The following is a 24450-nucleotide window of genomic DNA, read 5'->3' as shown; positions in this document are numbered from 1 at the left end:
CCAGCAAGGCATGGTACACAGCAGCCAGTTGCTTCAAGGTGACCTGGACCTCTGCTCCTTTCCATGGTTGTGGCCAGGCTCCAGCTGGCAACAAGAGCAGCAGTGGCAGAAGCAGTAGCCTTAGGCTTGGGCCATGGGCCGGGATCAGCGTGGCCAGCAGCGGTGGTGGCGCCTCCACGACCACATGAGTGTAGACACATGTCCCTTGGCATGAGCGCCACTTCTCCCTATCATTTCTAGGGGCGGCCCTCTCAAAGGTCACACTCATTATGACAGATTTCGGGTTCAGAGGAACCCTGCTGACTGTGCCAATTGTAAGTCTGGGGAAAGGAAATCCCGGGGCAAAATACCTCTAAAAACCAAAATCAGTCAAAGGGAGAAATAAAGTTTAAAACCCATTTATTGCTTACAAAACTGCAGTCCAGCCCATCTCTCTCTCCTGTTCAAGCAGCCACAACACTGGCCCTTCCCCTCACCTCTCAGGTACAGATAAGCCCTCTGTTGCTCAGGTAATCACCCATAGATATGGAGATGAACTCCACCCCTGAGGAAAGATGCAAATGCACTAAAGCCTACTTGTTAACACCTCTGAATGCCTGTTGATATGCAGATGCACCAAAGCCAGGTGAGAAATTCTGGAAATGTTTCAGTTTTACCCACACTGATGTTCACATTTCTTGGACCAGAAAATAATGAAGATAGAATGCCTTCCAAAGTTGCATTGTTTTCTTTTTTATAACACATTAAATGAAAGTATCTAGAAAACAGTAGTGTAGTTTATAGTTACTATCAATTATCAACATACCATGACTACAGGCCAGCTATAAAAAGACCAATCGGATGTTTAAAAAGTACTTTATGTGGTCCTAATTTGACAACAAATACTTAATAAACTACTCATATTTATAAGCAGGTCTCCAATGGAATATCACTATGTTCTGTTAAATATTCAAATTTCTATTGTGTTTGCTAGTCATGATGATGTCTAAATATTTTCTCTCTGTCATATGAATAACAAGAGGATCCTGAGGAGACCTGAATATTAGGATTTGATTGTGCTATAACGAGGAGAATTGGGAACAAACTGCCATTTTAATATCATAGCTATCAACAACAGCAAAAAGCCCTACAAAGAAACAAAAACCAAACCAAACCAAACCAAACCAACCCAAAAAGCAGAAGGAACTTGAAAAGGTAATCATGAAGAGTTTAAAGTAGAGATTATTTACCTGAGTTGTCAGGTTAGGGGAACTACAAGAGATGTTACTCTCCCTAGAAAAGAAGGGTTGAGGGATAAAATATGAATTAATCCAAAGAAAGAACTGGAGGTGGTACTTTAGAAATGTTGACAGGTAAGAGCTTTAGACTTCTGTGGAGAAATGAAGCCACTGAGCACCCTTGCCCTAGTACCTTTGCATTTGCTGCCATTGTCTCCCATTAGCCAAAACTTGTGGGTCCAGAGGTCAAGGAATACTATGATTTAGTTCATGAATTAGTCCTCTAGAATATGCATCAGTATGGAGAATATATTTGTAGGGGAAACAAAAATATTCTCCATGACAAGAATATTTTTTTACTACTCCCAGTGTTTCCTTCATTTTTTTTTTTTCTCACTCTGTCCCTTGTATTGTGAAAATAATATATGACTTGGAAATTTGGAATGAAAAACTACTGTTTTTTTCTCTGAGGATTTAGTTTTGCTCAAGAGAATGTGTGCTCTCTATTTGCCTTGCTGGTCTGTAAGCCTCAGTGACCTACATCAGGTACTGTTAGGTAGAAAGATTGACATAAGCAGCCAGAAAAGGAGAAGATAATGTTCAAAGAAAAAGCTGCCCAGACTCTGCCAGGTAGGGCACTCATGTGAAGGCAACAAGGCTTTGCAGGGACATACTTTCCTTCCCAACCAGATCCTAGTGTGCATGCAGTGAATAGGACTAAGAACTGCCCAAATCACACCTCATAATGGGAGAGGACATGCTCACTGAGAGGGACAGCTATATAGTTGGACCCGTAAATCAAATAACCCCCACCTTGTCAGTCAAAGAGGTGCTTGCTAGCCAGAATGGAATACATATGCTTCCCACCTAAGAGTTCTGTGCCTTGTCTACCTTGACTCTGGCCCACTCCTCACTTGGAATGTATTCAAATAAAACTTTCACTCTGTTTTGCTGTTGCATCTCTGCCTTTCAGTTCTTTGTTGCAGCAGGGACAAGAACCAAGAAGAACTCAACCCATAACAATATTTCCTTTGATAGTCTGGCTGTCTACCCAGTTCTGTATTAGAGGATCCATTTTGTTTTTATGCAAATATGTGCCTCTACCTGGGTCTCTTCATGATAAAGGTAATATTTTGGCCTTGGTGTTTATTCCTTATTTCATATCTCAGTTTATTCAGGATCTGGGAAGAAAACAGAAATGCTCTCTATTGGGGGCTCCCAGTACTCAGAAGTTACTGTATGTGGTACTTCACTGCCACGATTACTTAGTATTCTAAATAGAAGATATAAGCTGTTTTCTACTTTGCTAGGAAGAATAAAAGATATTTTGCCATATACTTAAAATGGTGTGGTAATGAGATATGGAATCAGCATTCTCACCTCACAGGCATAAAGCATACTGCAATGTTAATCCTGAGAAGATTACTGTGTTCCCACAGAGTGGTTACTTCATAACCATTATCAAAAGAAGGAATAGTGTAAGCATTTGAGAAAAAGCAAAGAACTGAAAATAATATGGACCAATTCCTAAAATATTTTAAAAAATTGAAACATTTTCAGATAGTATACCTGCATAATGCTATGGAGCCAGGTGATTTTTACTAATAAAGAAAATGAAGGCTTAAGCATTCCTAACTGCCTCATATAATGATATCTCAAAATCACTATCACCAAACACAGTTGTTTTCTTGCCCATCATAGGACAAATAAACTTTAAAGTCATATTTATTTGCCTTAATTAATCTTTAATATGTGGTATATTCCTACTTTTTTGTCACTTACTGAGGTTTAAATAATGTACAACACAGTAACTCATTTTAACTATACAGGTCAATGAATTTTGTCAAATGCATGTACCTAGCAATCAATGCCATGATCAGAATATAGTTTTCCATTATCCTAATCATACCCTCACTACTATTTCCAGTCAATACTTCCTCATTTGAGAGCCTAGCAACTACAAACTTCTTTCTGTCACCATAGATTGGTTCTGCCTGTTTTATAATTTCATATAAATTAAGTAAAACTAAATGAATTATTTTGTCATCAAAATGTTTTTGCTATTTATTGTATTGAATGTATCAGTACTTAATGTTGTATTATTTCCTTTATAGAAAGTCATTACAGTTTATTCTCATACTAATGGACATGTGTGTTATTTCCAGTTTTGATTATTATAAATAAAGTTTTATTTAACATTCATGCACAAATCATTTTGTGGACATATATTTTCATTTCCCTTTGGTACAAACTCTTTGGAATGGAATTTCAGTATCACACAACAAAGGTAGGTTTAGCTTTATAGAAACTGACAATCAGTTTGCCAAAGAGGTTGCACCTTTTTACAATCCCACCAATGGTGGGATTGGTGGCTGTGAAGGGTTCTGGTAGCTTCACCAACTCACTGACACTTGATGTTGCCAATGGTTATAATCATAGCCATTTTCATGGATGATTAGTGGTATCTCATTGACTCCCACTTATTTTAGCAATGTTTAGAAAACTGTTCTTGCATATTTTCGCAAAACATTTCTAAATTAATTTTTATTTGCTACCAATGAATTAATGGTACTTGGATGATATATGCAAATATATTACTGTGTGTGAATTAATGTTTCAATTTAATTATGGTAATTTTCAAAATTAAGCCCATCTTCTCATATTTCTTGATGTTAAACAATCTTTATTCCTGCCGAATAAGAGCTACCACTTATTTAGCACTTACTATATCTCAGACACTCTTCTAAGGGAACACATATTAACTCAATTATCATGATTAACTCAATTATTATTAACTCATTTATTATGAAAACAAACTGAGTCATGAAGAAAGTTGGCCATAATTCTTCAACCTAAAGTGTTGGAGCTGAGATTCTCACTCAGTCTGCTTTAAAAAAACTTTCCTTTATATGTATGCTATACTTATTCTTAGTTTTTTTTCTTTATGTGTGACAGTTTTTAAATCACATAAGTGAGGACAATGTGAAGTAGAGTAAATAGAAAGGAAGAAAGAGGCAAAGAAGGATAGTTGCAAGTAAGGAAATAGAAGATTTAAGTGAGAAGTAGCTGACTTCCTTTTTACAATATCTGTATTCATAATATCTGCCGGAATAAATCATATCAGTTCATGCTTACTTTGAGTTAAAATGGAGTTTCTTATTGGGGAAATTTAATAGACTTGTATGGATCTACTGGAAACACAAATAACAAATTTCTAGCATAAAAAATTAAGTAAATGAATATTTACAGGTAAGATTAAATTTATAGTGTCTGTTCCCAGTGTACTCTCAAATCAAGAATATTAATATTTAAACAAAAGCTGCAACTTAGAACGCAAACTAGTTGTCTCTAGATATTCATTATTTTGCTTATTTACAAACTTTTTGCTAACCAGGCAATTTATAAAAAACAGATTTGATGAGTAGTTAGATATTTCAGAGCAACTGTGTAAAAGGAGAAGAGAAAGCTCTCGAAGGAAAATTTCTCCATATGGAAACATGAAGAATGATGAATATATGTTCCCCTAACATATATGACTTTATCATAATTATAAACATGCCTTGCTATTATTATCTTATGGTCAGTAGGACCATTTAGAGTTTAAGTGAAATAGAAAATGTATTGAGACTGGCAAGGAGGAGAAGCTTCAGATATCCATGTACACAGACTTAAAGATTTTTGAGATATAAGCCCAAGTTTCTCTTTGGAGATTTAAATAATTTTTGTGTTACATCCTTTGCTTTGGGGTTCCCAGGGCACCAAAGCATCTAGCATGATAAGCAGGAATATATAGTGTGAGTGTTGTCAGTTCTTGGACATTGGGAGTTCTTTGAAGATGGCAGAATACAGAAACTACTTGAATTTAATCTAAAACGGCTTCTGATACTAAGCTTGAAATTATCCTTTACCAAATTCAGTTCTCTGTGTCTACCAAGAACAGCATGAGCCATAATTGACCAAAATTCTGCAAAGTTATGAAAGCAGCTCTAGAGCTTCAGTTTCAGTGTTTACAATAGTATTCTCCCATTATTCCAAACCTAAGGCAAACCCCTCTGCCTCAGGTTTGTCTCATCACTTTCTGTGCTGCCTTCAGATACACATGACCAGCCATATAAGGACATAATCTTAGCAGCAATGATCTCACCCTGCAAATGGGAAATTAAAGTGATAAAAAATTTAGTTGACATTGCTAACCACTTACTAAAATCCCAGACGTTCTGCTAATACTTTATGGACCTTACTTAATCTTCCCAATACCCATCGCCATGGAGAAGAAAATGAGGTTCTAAGAAGGCAAGTTAATTATCAAAGATCACACTGGTGACAAATAATAAAATTGGGATTAGAATCCAAGTCTCTCTGACTTCAATGCTTATGAACCCTAGGCTCTAACTGCAGGAGAAAAGAAGATCCTCACTTTATGCCTGAATTGAGTTTATTTATAAAATGCAAATAATGTCACATTTGATCATCCACTCTCTTGATTAAGTAATAGCAGTAAAGTGTTTCGTATATTTGTATAAAATGCATGTTTTACTGTTGTTATGTGTATGTATGCTTTGCAGATATACATATCGATTTACTTATCTAGTTGTATATCTGTACTTTGAATGTTTAGTAAACATTCTGAACCAAGAACACAATTTTTCATAAGTCCCACTCAAAATTAAACCTCATTGTTACACAGTCCATGTGTTTCTAGAGGAGCTGTAAATCATCCTACTGTCCTCCTTATCCTGCCACAGGGGAGAGCAAGTATCCCAGACATGCTAATAGTAATAAGCCTTCACCACTATCACACTGACTGACTAATCATAGTTCTTCCCTTGCATTTTGTGTACTGAGACTAAATTCAGAAAATTCTCTCTGGGGACCACAACAAAACAAAACAGAAACAAAAGCAAAACATTAAACCTGGAAAATTCTGTGAGCATGCCTCCTGACTTCTCTTTTCATCTGTTTTAGAAGGAAACTGCAAGAATAAATAAAGTTAACATACATAGGGAAAAAAAAATCAGGCTGTTTATATTGGGATATATTAGTTCCCTGTAGCTGCTATAACAAAGTACCCCTAACTGGGGGCTTAAAACAAAAGAGATTTATTTTCATACAGTTCTGAAGGCTAGAAGTCTGGAATCAAGTTGTTCTTAAGGCTGTGCTTTCTTTGAAACCTAAGGGGAATCCTTCCTTTTCTCTTCCTAGCTTCTGGTTGCCTAGCAACCTCAGGCCTTCCATAGTCAGAGCTGTGTAACTTCCATCTCTGCTTTTGTTATCATATTGTACTTTCCATGTGCATCTGTCTCCACATGGTCATCTTTTATAAGAACAACAGTCATATTAGAATAAGGCCTCATCCTGCTTCAATAGGACTCTTATTACATCTGAAATGGCTGTATTTCTAAATAAAGTCACATTCTAAGGTGTTAGGGGTTTGGACTTCAATGTATCTGTTTTCTTCAGGGGGTAGGGTTTCAACCTATAACATGAGGTAAGGAGAGGAACAGTAGAGATAAAAAGAGAAATCTTTGAATATCTAGGGCTAGTTGTGCCTGCTGCCAATTCTAATCCTAAACATCTCAGATATAAGAGCTACATTTTATATATACAAATATAAATATTTTTGTTTGACTAGTTTATTACAAATAAAATAATTCTATCACACCTCCTTTATTTATCTAATTACAGGCATTCCTATTGGTTGTCACAAATGAATTCTACTTTTTTGCAAGGATAACTGTATTTTGCCAAATCCAAGATCTGTAATTTAATGATCCACCGTCTGTTGCAGAGTAGGGTATCTTATAATGTATGAGATCTTTACCAGTAGGTCTAGGATCCATGCTCTCTTAAGGTTCTGTTAGCTTTGTGAATGGGTAGAGTGCCAGGAGTCTTAAGTCTCTACCCTTTAATTCTACCTGCATAGTTTTCTGAAGTAGTCTGAGGTAGTTTTTCCTTGCCCAGTTCAGGGCTTCTCACAGGGTATTCCAAAGACCTCTTGCATCCAATAATCTAGGACCATTTATTATAAATACAGTCTCTCACGATCTATCTCTAACCTATAGGATAAGAATTTTTTAGCAAATTTATGGAATCCATTTATATGAGATCTGTGTCCCCAGTGGCAACTGCATGCAGGCAACAGCATGGGTGAATCTCAAGGCTTTATCTATCCTAAGGGAAAGAGCCCAACTCAAAAGGCCACATCCTGCATGATTCCATTTATATGACATTCAGGAAAGGGCAAAAATTATAGAGGCAGAAAACAGATCGGTGTTTGCCAGGGATGGAGGTTGTGGGAAGGGGTTGGCTACAAAGGAGCATGAGGGGATGGAGGGTAGGGTCATAACCGTATCTTGACTGAGTTGGTGATTATATGACTGTATGCATTTGTGAAAACTCACAGAACTGTAAACACAAAAATCAATTTCATACCATGTAGAATACATCTCAATTTAAAAAATAAATTTAACTACTTGAATATTTCTATTTTCCTTTATAACTTCTGAAACTAATGTTGCTATATTCTTTGACTCATAAATAATTTAAATTATTGTATTTTAAGTTGTATCTTTTAACTTTAGAAAATGCCTTTCTTTCTCACATTTAATGATTTGTCTTATTTCATGCTTTCACCCACACAAAATAATGATTCATGTTTTAGTGCTGCTTAGGCTTGCCTCATATCACTTTGTCCATGAGTTTATATACAACTTCACAGAATTACTTCTTTTTATGTCTTTTTTATTCAGCATTGTGTTGGGAATATTTACATAGCCGATACGCAATTCCTACTCTTTTTGTAGTAAGTTTATTATCTTTCCCATACTGATAGTTACAAGATGAATAATATAGAATTGCATTCTTTATTTGTGGCATATTGAACCAAGGGAAGTAAGGAAATGATGAATATATACCACTTTGGGGCTTTCTCCACTACAAAAATACTCTGCAGTTTTTAATAACAGTTAAAAATACAGACAAAACTCTTTATGCTGCTACAATTGCCCATGCCCATTCGACTGTCTTTCTAAATGCATTTGACAGTGTTGATGATCTGTGACAGACATGACTGCAGCTGCAGCTTCAGAGAGATTTCTGAAAATTATACTCTGATAGGAAGGAAAAAGCCCATATTTAGTTATGTAGTCCCCAAACATGCATTTCATTTTGTGCATGCAGAAGGAGCCATATGCTTCACTGAATGTAATGATGAATTATGAACCACCCATGAAAACAAGTGCCAGTGAGGAGGTGTGAGGAAATGGAAAGTTAATACAAATCAAAGGTGCAATGCTGAAATAAATTGAACCAACTGTGTTTTCATTTTCTATGTAGTTTATATTTAATTTTTAATGGAAGACTGTATTTAGGGGTTCACTTTGTGTGTGTATATTCAATTTTCAACTTGGTTTTTAGAAGAGTGTGAATGGCTTATGTCATTATTCTAGTAATTAATTAATCTTATACTGTGTTTTCCTAGAATTTAAATGATATATTTCATACTAGTTAAAAGCTATTGTTTTTTAAATGTCTAACAATTATTTTCATTATATTGTGGATTTTTTCTCTGATGTCAGGTTACTAAGAAACTAAGACTTTAAAGATTGGGATTTTTTGAGACTGCTATAATGAATTAGTTGATATTGTTCTCTAAAACTACAGTTATGGTACAGTACCCTACTCAATTCACCATGTATATGTATTGTTTTACAAATAGTTAATAAATAAGGTTTACATGATATTTGCATGGATTTCATTAGTAAAGGTATAATTCCTGAAGTTCAATGTCCTGACCAAGAAGAAATTAAATTTCAGAGTAAAGAAATTCTCTGTCATAAAAAAAAGATATATTGACTTATTTCATTGCATTTTACTATTTATGCCTTATTCTCTCCAGCAGCCAGAGTAAATTATAGTTAGTAACAGTTCTTATAAATATTTTATAGAATAAGTTCTATTAAGTTAAACTGAAAATGGAAACATTTCATTTGAAAAACTCATGCTACTCTTCTTATGAATATACTGTAACAGACTATTAAATTATAAATCACAGCCACATCTAAATCTAATTAACTATTTAAATATTTTAAATGTTTCTTGTCTAATTATACCAAATATTTTCCATCATTGAATACAGTTAGAAAGAAAGGACACATTAATGGCAAAATACATTATTTCTAAAATGTTAAGATTTGGGAAGAAAACAAGAAACCAGGTTTGGAGGGGTTTGGGAGATCTATATAATCAACACAAAGGGAAACATTTGGAGGGCTAAAACTGTGCCTATGTATCCTTTTAGTAACTTTTCCTACTATAGTTAAGGATAAACTATATTGCTAAAGTTAGTCAATGGAAGATTTTCTGGTTGTTAGATACTGATTCAATGTCATATATAAAAGTGAAGTGATACAGCATTCAAATATCAAAATCAAAATATCCAGATTTATATAAAGTATTTCTAGCCAGACTTGCAGTTGAATAGAGAGCTATTTTAAAGACAGAGAATCTACCTCATATAAATATATATACATATATATTAATAGAATCATATATGTATATATATTACTGTAGGTTGCTGCAGTGACAGGATAGGCTAAATTATTGGGGATGTTTTTATGGGGAAACATCTTAATTAATATCTGTACAAAGTTTCAGAGAAAGTCCTTTCCCCCTGAATTAGGTTTGAGCTGGCATATACCTTACTCCTATAGTGTCAGTGGACAATAGGAGCTTTTACAAAAGTCTCACAAGGCTCCTCTCTCTGAGGTCGCCTGAACTTTATAAGTGCTTAACCTTTTAATCTGAAACTTTCTCTCTCCGACCTTTTGGAGCGCCTATCCTTGCTGAGGATGCCTGCTGCACTTATTCTCTCGTTAAGTAACTTTAAATAAAGCTTTTACTTTGCTTCAAAAAAAAAAAAAAGTCTCAGAAGTGTTCATGACCCAGAGTGATGCAGGCTAGTCTCTGACCTCATCAATACTTCAAGACTCTAGGAGTCTTTTGCCACCAATAAGAGAGTCCTGGAAAGCAAAAACAACAGGTGTGGTGCCATGTGACCCACTAGAAGACCTTTTTCTATAAGGATCACAGCTGACCAAGGGCTCTAGATACCCCTTGGAAATCCACTGCCAAGTTTGTGCAAAGGCCACAACTTCCATAAAGCAGTGCAGTAGAAATCATGAAGCTGACCCATTTCACAAGACTGAAGACCACTTGTATGTTGAATTTAGCACAAGGATTCCCTTAATTTGAAGAACTTTCCTTACAATGAAAAGCAGTCTACAGTGCTTTTTACTTGTTTGTTTTTCTCCCATACTTGGGGTCAGAATAACAGTGTGCTATCTGAAGTCCCCCTCCTTAATCTCCTTCACACAATTATTTCTTCTAAAAAATTCCTTGAACATTTAATCCCTTCCTGTTATCTGCTTCTCTGAGGATCTAATAGCCCATGACTATGTTTTTTGTTACTTAAGAAAATATGAAAGTTTGATACAACTCTGTTAACACAATATTTTCCTGAAAATTCTATTTATGTGATATCACAGAATTGGGTTTATATTTCCTCACAAATCTGTCTTGAGGGTATATAACATGAAAAAGAATATACCCTTCATATCAACAGTATCCATTCTAACTGTATCTGGGATAACTAGCTTAAAATCCACTGGGACACCCATTTCACTAGTAAATTAAGTAAGGACTACTGATGGAATATTTCACTGTACATAAGTAACATGAATTACAACTTTACAGATGATATGAGAGAGACCTTAGAAATCATGCAGAACAACTTTCTCACTTCATAACTGACAAAATGGAGAGCAAGAAAATTGAAGAGGTTTACCTCAGTTAAACTGCTTGGTAGTTAACATCCAAAACATATAAAGAACTCACACCACTCAACACAAAAAAACCAAATTCCCAATTGAAAAATGGGCAGAGGACCTAAGTATGCATTTTTCAAAAAAGGCATACAGATGGTCAACAAGCACATAAAAAGATGCTCCAGACATCACTAATCATCAGGAAAATGAAAAATCAAAACTACAGTCAATACCTGTCAGAATGGTCACTATTCAAAAGACAAAGAATAGCAAGTATTGGCAAGGATGTGGAGAAAAAGAACCCTCCTACACTATTAGTGGAAATGTAAATTGGTGCTGCCACTAAGGAAAGCAGTATGGAGGTCCCTCAAAAAAAACTAAAAATAGAAATACCATATGACCCAGTAACTTCACTTTTAGGAATTTGCCTGAAGAAAACAAAATCTATGATTCAAAAAGATACATGCAGCCCTACATTAATTGCCACATTATTTAAAATAGCCAAGATATAGAAGCAATGAAAGTATCCATCAATAGATGAGTGGCTAAAGAAGAGGTTGTACCTATATACAATAGAATATTATTTAACCAAGAAAAAGAAAGAAATCCTGCCATTTGCAACAAAATGGATAGACTTAGAGGGTATCGTGCTAAGTGAAATAAGCCAGGTGGAGAAAGACAAATACCATATGATTTCACTTACATGTGGAATCTAAAAAAAAAAAAAAAACAACAAAAAACAAAATAAGCAATATAGCAATAGACTCACAGACACTGAGAAAAGACTGGTGGTTACCATGGGGGATGGATGCATGAAATAAGGTGAAGGGGACAAAGAAGCACAAAATCTCAATCATAATTTAAATTAGTCACTGGGATGAAAGTACAGCATAGAGAATATAGTCCATAGTTCTGTAACATCTTTCTATGTTGATAGATAGTAATGATACTAGTTGGGGGGATGATTTAATAATGTATGCAAATGTCAAATCACTATGTTGTATACTTGAAACCAATATAATATTCTATATAAATTATACTTCAATAAAAATGATCAAAAATATTAAAATTCAAAGAGATTAAGAACTTCCCCCAGCCAAATTAAATTTTAATGATCTATCAATTTTTAGTTATTCAAGAATAAATTCTAAAGATCTGTTCAACATAACTAACACCTTTCTCACTTCATATTGACAAAATGGATTGTGTGCTTATAATTGTGTTAACATGGTAGATATCAAGTGCTCTTTGTTCATAAATTTAAAAAAGTACATAAGGTAAAAAAAACAGCTAGGTATTTGCAAAAATAGAAAACATATATTGTATATAAGGCATGCTAATAAGTACTTGAAAATTAAAGCTGAAGTCATCCCCATAAGGAAAACATTGATATCACTGTACCTACTTCATATATTAGGAACATACTTCTCAAAGTGATTTATGTAACTTATTTTAGATCCCACACTAGGAAGTACCATGTTTGGTTAATTCACATTTCAAAAGCTAAAGTTTGAACATAGTCTTTGCCTGATGGTCTTGACTCCTGAGAGCCTCATTGGACATTTAAAAAAATAATATCATCAAAAACACTCATATCAAATGTACAGCTATTATTCATCACTTTATTTCACTGATAGTATAAATTTCATTTAAATATATATGGAAATAGGTAAGATCTGTCCATCAAATAAATATTGTGTCCTTTCTTTGCAGAAGTTAACCATGACATTTTACATATCAACAACATACAAGCTCCTTAATGTTTAATGGACGTCTGCATAAAATATTTATGAACGATGATCTATTCAACTTATATTCTTGTAAACTCTTCAAATCACAGACAATATACTAATTATTCAAATATCAATGTGCTCATAGAAGGAAAGGTCATTTAGTGTTACAAAATTCCATTTTGGAAAAAGCATTAATGTGATCCACAGCTTTAGAACTTGAGATAAAACCTACTGTTTCAGTGTACAGGCAAATATGCCCTTCACTGTCACACCATGCTGTGACTATGATAGCTTGTCATCTTTTGACTATTCCACTTTTTAAATGAAATATTTTAATTTTAATCTTGCTATATATGGTGTTACATAGACAGACATGAGATAGCAGCTGTGACCAAAAAGGTCCTTAATGCCTACACGAGTTCTTAGTTCACAGTTTAGTCTTTCCTGAACTCTACCATTTACTGTATGAGCATCTATCTTAAACTCAGAGAGAGAGAAAAAAAAACAAAGAAAAAAAAAGAACTCTTTAAAGTGTAGATATCACTGACAGCTACAGAAGAGCTGTTCATTCACATTATTGATCCTCAATTTTTAGACCTGTATGTCACTCAACAAATGTTACAGAATTGGACCACATATGGCATAAAAAGAGCTTCTGAGGACTCTTTAACGAATCTGTGAAGAGATTGACATAATATGCTGCTATAGATAAAAACTAAATAGGATTCTGTGCAGAAGAAAATTCCCTTGCAGACTTTATTTAATGGAAAGAGCTACAAGAAAGCTAGTGCATGTGTTAGTGCTTGTGTGTTGGGCAAAGCTCCCAGAATACACTTAAAATGAGGCTTGCCTTTGTGTGAGACCTCTGACATGTTGGGAGACACCACGCCAACAATTTCACTGCCCTTACTCCTGCTCAGTTCTGCCTTCTTAGGGTCCATCAATGTTCATATTTCATGTTCATTCAGACTCAAGGAGGAATATGTTATTTTAATTTATCTTTGTATCATATCTTAGAACAGCTATATATAAACGGTAGTTTGTTTTTACCTTCAAGCTATTCTCATAGGCATAGATGAATCATTTTAAAATGATAACACTAAGAAAAATAACACCATGAACAAAAAAGACACTCTGCCTAGCACTGACAATCAGTCATATTTATTCCTTGTGACAAATGTATAAGGTAGTATATTAGCCCCATTTCACAGGCTCAGAAAATAGAACTGATGATACTTAGCTAATTTCATTTTAGTTATATCTTAGTGAGTGGGTAGCTCCTTTTTTCTCAAAATCCACTCTTTTTAAAATGTTACAGAGGTGCTCCCTTGTTATTCTATCTCTCATGTAACATCACTATATATTTCCTTCATTTTTAAAAATTTCTTGAAGTTTCAATACTTGAGAAATCACATATTCAGGGAAGTAAGAACTAATGTCCACACTAAAGGTGCCATCTCCCAATAGTCGCATTCATTAAGTATCAATGCATTTCTCAGTTCTATTCAGCATGTAGTAAATCTTTTCTCTTTAATGTGAGCTTCAATCTGTACAGCTTCCTCCAATAGCTTCATGACAGCAATTCTTCCTATTATATGAGGAATTGTAAATACACACAATGATTACCCCAAAGGCAAGCAAAAATAATAAATTGTAACATGGCATCATCGAAACATACACATATACGTGTGTGTGTGTACATGTATACATATATATGTGTGTGTAGATGTATGCATTTGTTTATACAAATATGTACGTTTTCAAAGTGAATCACAATTTCAAGAGATAGCTCTCACATTTCAGCATGAAAAATTGTCTTTAATCTCATAGAAGCAGTTTTTACTCCTACAGGCCTTGACTTTATATAATAACTCTATTTCAGAAGAGAACATTTGCTTCTTATTTGCATTGATAAAAGGCACACTGAGTGACTTTTCAAAGAGAAAGATTATCAGAGGTGATTTCAAGATTTCACATCTTGAAAACAGAAAAATGATTGCACCTTAACAGCAATGTTAAACATTTTCTCTGTCATCTTTGTGTAAAGGAGTGAATTGTGCTTATGCTGATCTTCATCAGGAAATAATGGATCTCTACTTTTCTGAAGTATAAAAGCTAAGGAAACACAAATATGTATTAGAGTCAAAATGTCAAGTAGAACAGAAAATGCTTTGGTGGTGGGGTACATTTATATTTCCCCCAGCATAAGCTTGCAATTGACAAAGTAAGCCTTCTAGTGCTCTGTACATGTTATTGATTTTTGTCTCAAAGATTAGGAAAAGAAAACCCCATAAAACCTTATTTTGATTCATGAGGGAAAGCATCCTGCTTTGCAGTCTTTCTTGGATAGATAGAAATAAATGCAAGATTATGTTGCAGAGGGTAACAATATCCGATTTTCCTTCTTTAATCTTACAATTAAAATATTTCCAACTAAAGAAAATGCACATGATACTTAAGCAAACCTTTCTTGCATTTAATGAAATGCAAGAATTAATGAATTGTACTTAATGACATGTAAAAATAATGAATGAAATACAAGCCAGAAATAGCCCACATTCCTGAACCAATTGTAGCAATAGTAGATCAATCAGTCTCAACCCTTGAGCTAATTTCAATTTCTCAGACTGTGTTATTGTTACATAAGGTAGATGGATATTGGGAAAATCAATCACTAAATCTGATAATGTGTTTTTATTAAAACTCAAGTGAACCTGGACTCTATGCATTAGGATATAAAATATTTCATTCTTAGAAAACAGATTGAGATGAATGTTTGCTGTCTGAACGTCAGAGAGATATTTTGTGATTTAAAATTAGCTCTAAACAATCTTCCATCCTGGGCTTGCATAACTATCATGAATCTTAATTTGTTGTTGTGGTGGTTGTTTATGAATGTCTCAGATAATCTCTTGGTATGCTACCTTGCACGGAAAGATTTCTCAATTCTGAGTTTGCTTCTCAGAGTTAGCACAACATGCCTTTGCTGATGTTATCATTAATTTCATATCAAGGTAAGAATGATGAAAATGATATTCCTCCTACTTTATGTTTTCTTGAGCTCCATGATTTCTAGGTCTACCGTTCACTAAGATGTATCTATAATGAAATTAGTTAAGTGGAAGTCATCAGAAACCAGTAAGTTTTTACACCCTTTCTCTTGACCTGTGTCAAAGTCTACTGACTTTATACGAGGACAAAAGCAGCTCCAGCTAAAATAATATGAGCCTCTGCCTACTTGGTTTTAAGGTAGCTCCTAAACTTGATTGTTCCTTACATTGTGCAATATTTGTCGCTCACTAGTAAGTAAGACACAACATTCTCATCAACAAACCTATTCCAATGAAATTAAATTATAAATCTCCTTCATACATTTTTATCCATTGTTGTAATATTTTACACACTGTCATGAAACTCAGGATTACTTACACTCTGTCTATGAGCTATCCAAACACCAAACATATTTACTAGATGTCTATTAAAAATCTCATATCATCTTTTGTTGTTGATGGGTCCTATCTTATAATCAAAAAAAGAACTTTTTTGGCTGGTTACATCATAATATGTCTCAACTCATCCCTAGCCTAAGACCCAATACCAGACTTGTAGTTCTATTCATGAGATTGGCAAAATATGAAGGTAAATATGTATCTTGGGGATAAAGACTTTGAAATGCTTTGAAAACAATAAGGTTTCTTCACTTTAGCAGGAACATTCAATGGATTAAAAGTATTCAGCAGATGAAAGATCTGTTGAGTATATTATTCCTTCCAAAGGAAGTGGCCATAAGGAAGTAAGGAAACAACCAAGATCTGTGTGAGGGCAGTGGGGTGGGGAGGTCACATAAAGAATACGGAATATGCTCTAGCTGATCGTGTCAAAAGAAAATCCTCAGTAAAATCCTGGCTGTAACACTACCCCCAAACTACATATTTTGAGGATTTGAAAGAGGCCATGGAAAGCCATCAATCAGTTCCCTAAGATGAAAAAAAAACTTGAATAATGAGACAATATCTGGATGCAAATTATACAAAAATAATCTCTAATAATCTCAAGGTGGCCATGTAATGGCACCAGAGGATCTCAAATAGAACTTTTAAAATTTTATATGAATTTATCCATTAAAGCAAGATCACATTGGCCACTACACTCAATCAACCCCAGTGAGAAAATCTTACAAAGTTGTTGAGGTGTCTCTGGAGCAGCATTATGTCAAGACCACAATGATGGTAAAACTATCAACACAAAATCCAGGCAAGAATCAAGCAAGCCCCCTGGTCCTTTTGAAGACTTACAAGTAGATTTCATATACTGTAGCCTGCAGTGGCCTTAAATAAAGTCTGTTTAATACTTAGTTATTCTCATTAAATGTTTAATCTTTTCCTTGCTAAAAGTCTCTGACAGATTTTGAAGAATTGAGATTTACTCAGAATTCACTAAGATTTGAGATTTACTCAGAAATTTCTCCATCTGTATTTCCCTAATCTACAGGAAAAATAAAAATAAAATTATAAGAGAACAAAAATAGAAATTTAAACTGAAATAATGTCACTGATAACTTCAAACCTTTCTGGAAAAGATATGGAAGAAAAATTGCCTTTAAATCTTAGTGAAGGGATCTTACAAGGTAGTTAGTATTCAACTATCAAAGCAGTGAATCCCCAAGGTAGTATATGTGTATTTTTAATATATATCATACATTTTTTCCAAATGATAAAAGATCAAATGATAATTAAAGGGAAAAAAAGAACAAAAAATAGAAACAACAAAAATATCAGAGATGATAAACAGAAAACAAAAATAAAATGATACTCTCAAATCTCATTAGTTATTAAACTGATTAGCAAATCTAACCAAATTACTCAATGAGGCTGTTGACTTATCAATAGCCTAGACACTCCAATCAAAATGTAAGTATTGACATATTTGATTTTTTAAAAGTGTCCTTAAAATGTTTGCTGACAACGAGTACACTTTAAAGAGAAAGAGAAGTAGAATGTGAAAAATCATGTGTTATATAAATAATCAGTTTAAGAAGGTTAGAGTATAAAATATAATATCATATAAAATAAACTTCAAGATAAAAAGTATTAACCAGAAAGGGAAAGACACCTTTTATAATGATGAAAGAAACAGTTTATCAAAAACAAAACAAACCAAAAAAAAATATATATATATATATATATATGTATGTGTGTCTAATAAGATAGCCTAAAAATACATAAAAACAGCTATTTCCCCAGTATAAGTAAGAAATTTTTATTTCCCTCTCAGTAATTGAGTAAAAAAAGCTGGAAATACTATAATAAGCACAGAAGCAACAATATTATCCATTATAACCATTTTGTTTTATTCCAAGAGAGCAAAATACATTTTTTAGGTATACATGGTATATGTATTAAGTGCACCATACACTGAACTATAAAAAACTCAATAAATCTTATAAACCAAAATCATACAAAGTATCTTATGACAGAATTGAAGTAGGAATCAATAAAAGTATAGGAATAAATTAGTAATATTATAACAACTTTCCTTGGTGACAGATGGTAACTATACTTATTGTGATCAGCATTTTGTTTCATATTTATATATAAATATATATTTTATTATATATATATCTATATATAACATATGTATAATATATAATCATTATGTTGTACATCTGAAACTAATATGATATTGTATGCCAATTATACTTCAACTAAGAAAAAAGTTGGTCTTATATCTGGAAAACTAATTTACCATATTAACAGGAAAAAAAGCATTTGATCTTTTCAACTTACACAGGACAAACTCTGAAAAAAATTAACATTAATTCATGATGAACATGCTCAATAAACTAGAAATAGTAGGAAATTCTCAAATTGCTAAAGGGCATCTATAAAAATCCTATACTTTACATTTCACTTAATGGTAAAAGACCTGAATTTTTTCTCTTTAAGATCAGACATGAGGTCAAGATGCCCATTTTCACCACTTCTATTCAGTCTTTTATTGGAAGTATTATCCATTGTACAAAGATAGTAAGAACAAATAAAAGGCCTAAAAAGAAGAAAGAAAGAAATATTTAATTGTTTATAATATGATTTTTTACATAAAAATTTCCATAGTCTACAGAATATGTCAGGACTACCAGAACTAAGAATTGAGTTTAGCAAGGTCATGGGATACAAGGTTAATATGCAAACAATCAATATTGCTTTTATACACTGGTTGCTAACTATTAGAAAATTTAAAAATATTCCATTTATAATAGAGCTAATGCTTAAATACCTGGAAATAAATCCCACAAAAATGTCTAAAACCTCTGGTCTCAAAACAACAAAATACTGAAATTAAATATAACCTGGATAAATGAGAAGATATATAATGTTCATGAGTTAGAAAGTTCTTTTTTGTTAAAATGACAAACTTTCCAAGTTGACTTATGGATTCAATAGTATATTGTCAAAATTCCTATAGGCTTTTTGGTGGTTATTGGCAACTGATTATCAGTTTAGTTTTTGAGTAATCTAACTGATGAATGTATAGAAAAAAAACAAAGAAATTTAAAAACAAAGTTTGGAGCAGTTGATCTACCTATTTGCAAGATTTCCTATAAATCTATACTAATGAATATGAATTGATATCAGCAAATTATACACTTGTAGGTCAGTGGAAAAGAATAAGAATTATACATCTCTGGTCAAATATATGGTAAACTGATTTAAAACAACTTATTCTAAGCAATTTAATTGGGAAAATAGAGCCAATAAAGTGTACCAGATGACCTGGACATCCAGAGAGAACAGTGCAAATATCAAATTGTGTCTCCTCCCATAGAAAAAAAATTGACTTACATGAATCATTGACTTAAACAAAAAACCTAAATGTACAAATTTTTTAGAAAGAAGTAGGAGATCTTTCCTATAGTGAGAAAATAAAGATTTCTTAGAACCACAAATTCACAATCCATAAAACAGAACAAAATGACAAATTGGATTTCATCAAGATGAAAAGTTTGCTTTTTGAAAGACACCTCTAAGGAAAGAAAATGGTGAGACACAGGCTGAGAAAATATTGAGAATTTGTGTCAGATAAAGGTTTTATGCACAGAATATTTTTAAAATGTAACTCAACAATAGAAGGATAACAACAACGAAAACAACAAACAATGTCAAAACAGGCAAAGGATCTGTACAGACACTTTACTGGACATATGAATAGCAAATAGCCACATGAAAATATGCTCAACATCATTTGTCATTCAAAAAATGTAAATTAAAACCTCAGTATGATAGCACTATACATCCATTAAAACAAGGTGACCTTCCCAAGTGTTGGTGTCTGTGGAGAAATTTAGAGTCTCATATGCTTCTGGTGGGAATATAGAATGGTACACATTCTTCTGAACAAAGTTTGATATTTTTTTAAATGGTCATTGTTCACCTAGTATATAACGAGCCAATTCACTCTTACCACCTCCCTAATCCCTCCAAAAAATATACACCCACACAAAGCCTCATACACTGATGTTCATAGTAGCATTATATATAATAGCCACAAAATTGAGAGAATTGAAATGTCCATCAACACATGAATGAATAAATAGTGGCATATTCATACAGTAGAAAACCCTCAGGAATAAAAGAGAACAAAATTTTGAAACATGAATCAGCAAGGATGGATGTCAAAATCATGCTAAGTCAAAAAATCCAGGCCAAAATGCATGCACATTTCATTCCATTCTTATACAGTTATAAAGAATGCAAACTCCTTATAAGAAAGCTGGTCAGAGATTGCATTATCCTGTGAGGATAATTATTTGCTCATCAAACTTGGCTTCAGTAAGTGTTAAGTTTCTGCCAACTTTGCTAAATATATTTATAACAAAGCTCTATTATCATATATATATTATATGTGATAAATATATATTATATGTAATATATATGTATATTATATGTAATATATATATATATATAGCTACTGATAGGCTGTATGAGTTGACCGAAGAATGCCACTAAAACTTATTTGCCTTCTTACTCCTTCATTGTCACTAGACGAAAACTCTGGCATGCCAAAGGCTTTTTGATCAGTATTAAATGATAGACTACACTTCAGTTAATTTAAGTTTCAAAACAGTCATCTACAATAAATGAGAATGTTCCTCCAATAAATTCATTACACTTCAGTCCCTGATCAAAGACCAGATTTCTACCTCAATCACCTCCAGAAGCTTGAAGTTTACATTTGCATTCAGCATCGAGAAGATGGTCCTTCTTCCCTCCTTCTTGCCCAACTCATCCTCTAGTCATTAAAGCTATTTCATACCCTGGTAGAGTTTAAAGTTGGTGGTGGTGGGTGAGAAGAGAAAAGCAGACAGCTGAGTTCTCATTTGGCCTCTACTCTGTCCAGAGGGCATTGTCCATGGGCACATCCAAGGCTCCTTCCTCTGAATTAATGCCTCCCCCTCCTCTGGCTTCTCCTGTTCCCTTTCAAGGAGTGATTTTCTTATCGTCTATCACACACAAATCTGCTTTATGGCCCTGCCATCCTAGCCTCGCAGATAGTCGAGGCAAGATCCCTTTTGAAATTACGCTAGTCATACATAGCTAGGTTGAGTCCCACAGCTAATACCTGGGTTTCATGTTTCAGTTACTAATACAGCTTTTGGAAGTATAGTTATTTACCATGTTAGCGACAACCACCTCAAAGCCTGTATTCTTTCTCTCTTCTCTACCCAACATGCTGCCAAAACAAAGTCAGGTAACCACAGATTGGTATCAATTAGTATAAATTTCTTATGCCACTGATTGGTATAAGATTTCTCAGACAAGGGTCCAAAATCATTTATGGGAAAGCTCATAACCGCAAGTCATCTACTTCCAATTCTCTGTGAGTAAATGATCTCTCATTAGGCTTGGGTTCCAAAGTCACATTCATCCTTCACTTCTGGGGATTGACTGATTTGGGGTTCAAGGGACTTTTAGAGCATGACAATAATTTTCACCAAGGACATTGCTTTAGAAACTCACTGTTTTAAAACCCCTCTGGATCCTTTCTATATCCTTGATCTGAGGGTTTTCAGAAGTGTTGGAAAATAAAATACTCATTTCTTCACTTAGAAATTCGAATATTGGCTGGTCTCCCAACTAATTTGGGAATCTGATACCAATGCTCACATTCACACTAAATTTCCAAATTAGCACCCTGCCACAAATGTTTCAAAGTTATGAGAGGATGAGAGAGAGAGAGTGAGAGGGAGAGAGAGAGAGGAACTTAATGTCATTTGTTAAAAAGGAAAAAAAAGTGTAATGAAAGTGGAAAATTTTTTGCTGTACACAAAGAACAAGGACATTCAATGTTAATTATTGCATTCTAGAAATATGGGAGGATGTTACATTTTTTAATTATATGATTTTTATTTTTCTAATAATTTATACTAATCACATACTGTACTTATAATCAGGAAGCAAAATGCATTCTTTTTTTTTTAATAGGAGAGAAATTTGAAAGTAACAAGCAGTATTCTGAATAAACAATTTCAGGGCCTCTGCTTTTGTTTATTCCACTTTCTGCTGGGTTATCACCTCAATTCTCACAAATCCTGCCAACGAGAGACTGGGGAGCATGCATGTGTCATACAAGAATTTGCTACAATATGAAGTCTCTTTTGAAGTAGGCTGACCCAAATCTAAAGTTAGAAATGCATATTTTGGTGTCACATTCTATATTCTTTGGTCTTGTCACTAGAGTTTTAATGCCCTCAGAAGATAGCAGAACTTTTTTTTTTACTTTTAACCTCATTTTCACTCTCTGAAAATTTAAATGTGCCTAACTAACTACATTGGTTAAGGTTGGCATTTTAAAATGCCATCAAATCTTCACAGAGTAAAGGATCTTTCACAGTTGAAGAAAATCCACACACAGGGCAGGTTTGTTTACGACCAATTAGTAAGCTTAGATATCTCACAAAACACAGGATCCCTTCAAGGCAGCAAGCATCTGGTTAAGATTCATTCAGGATAATGCGAGACTTCTGATTTTTTCTATGTATATACATACATATTTAAATTTGGTAGACAAATATCTTCAAAGACATTTCTTTAAAGAATGAAATGTTAGCATTATTTTAATAATGTCTGTCATTGAAAACCACCTTGAAATATTTAATGATGAAGCATCTGCTAATTTCTCATCAGAACTCCTGTTGAGAAAGGGGTGGAATTTAAGTATAATTTAGTTGATGCAACATTGAGCAATCAGTATGAGAATAGCTTGCAAACTTATGACACTGGCTAGAATTTTGCTGATAAAAAAATCAGCATAAAAAGCTATAATTTTCCTATTTGATCATTTTTTCCTCACAAGTAAAGTCACATTTTTTTATTGAGCCTCTAAGCAGACTTCTGAAAGCATTCCAAATGACAGCTCTATTGTTGAGATATTTAGAAATGATGTGCCACTAATCCCACCAGTTGTTAGATGTCCTTCATGTATCCATATACTTTTAAAAATACATATAAATATTTACTTGCTATTTGTGCATTGGTCTTTATCTTCTTTACTATACTATCTCTTTGTCATATTCAAATTTGATCACACTCAGATTTACCATACTACTTTGTATGCAGTATTCTTTTTTCCAAAATTTCACTTGTGGAGTTAAATTTCATGTAAATTCATTGGCTATCTCCTGAGTCCTTTCAGGCATTTTTAGGCAGAGGTTATCCTGTATCAGCTGATATTATACATGCAGCTTTTTTGTACTGTTGTTGTGTGTCTACTTTGAAAATCAGATTCATGAAAGCATTATTAGTTTCAGTCCAGGAGTTCATCCTTAAGAAAAACTGAATTTGGAATTTTCTTTATTTTTTACACTCAGGACTCATAAATATAAATAAGATACTTGTTAATAATTTTTTAAAGCCTATGTTGATTATTTATCTTTGGAATGAGAATATGTGAATATATATTTACAAATCTGGGGTGAGCAAACTTATTCTGTAAAGGGCTGGGCAGTAAATATTTTAGGCTTTGCAGCCACACAGTCTCTGTTGCCTCTGTTCAGCTCTGTCATTTTCATTAGAGTTCCATAGTTAATACAAAAGCATCCATAACTAATAGATAAATAAATGAGTATAACTGTCTTCCAATAAAACTATTTCAACAATAGGCAGATAGCTTGACTTGGCCCATGGCTATAGTTTGTTGACTCTTAATCTAAAACATTGCTATGGAAAGAGAAAAGTTCTATTATTCAGTGAGTTTCTTATATGATTTTTCAGTTTCCTTCACATTATTAGATTAGAGAAAATCCTCAGTTGAAAGCAGAGACTTTTCTGGTTGTTTTGAATTCCTTTTTGTTGCCTATTCCTATTTTTTCATCCTCATTTTTATGATTATATGGAATTCCTGATCAGGATTTACTTGTCTTTATAATGTTCTTTGGAAATACTTAAATATTTTATTGAGTTTATCAGTGATATACCTAGGGAGGCATCTTCACAATAATCTCTACAGAAATCTTTTGAATGATTTTCTTCCCTAGAATATCTATGTGGTTATGAAGCTATCTTTCTCTGTAAGGTATGAATTTCTCTATGTTCAAATCATTTTTCTGAATACCTGGCATGGAAGGTTGACAAACAATTAACAAGGAAAGACAGAGGGAGAGGAAAAGGAGAAAAGACA

Source organism: Manis pentadactyla, chromosome 1 (assembly GCF_030020395.1).
Source record: "Manis pentadactyla isolate mManPen7 chromosome 1, mManPen7.hap1, whole genome shotgun sequence".
NCBI classification, from domain to species: domain Eukaryota; kingdom Metazoa; phylum Chordata; class Mammalia; order Pholidota; family Manidae; genus Manis; species Manis pentadactyla.
The sequence above is the reverse complement of the archived record's forward strand: the minus strand, read 5'-3'. Positions refer to the sequence as shown.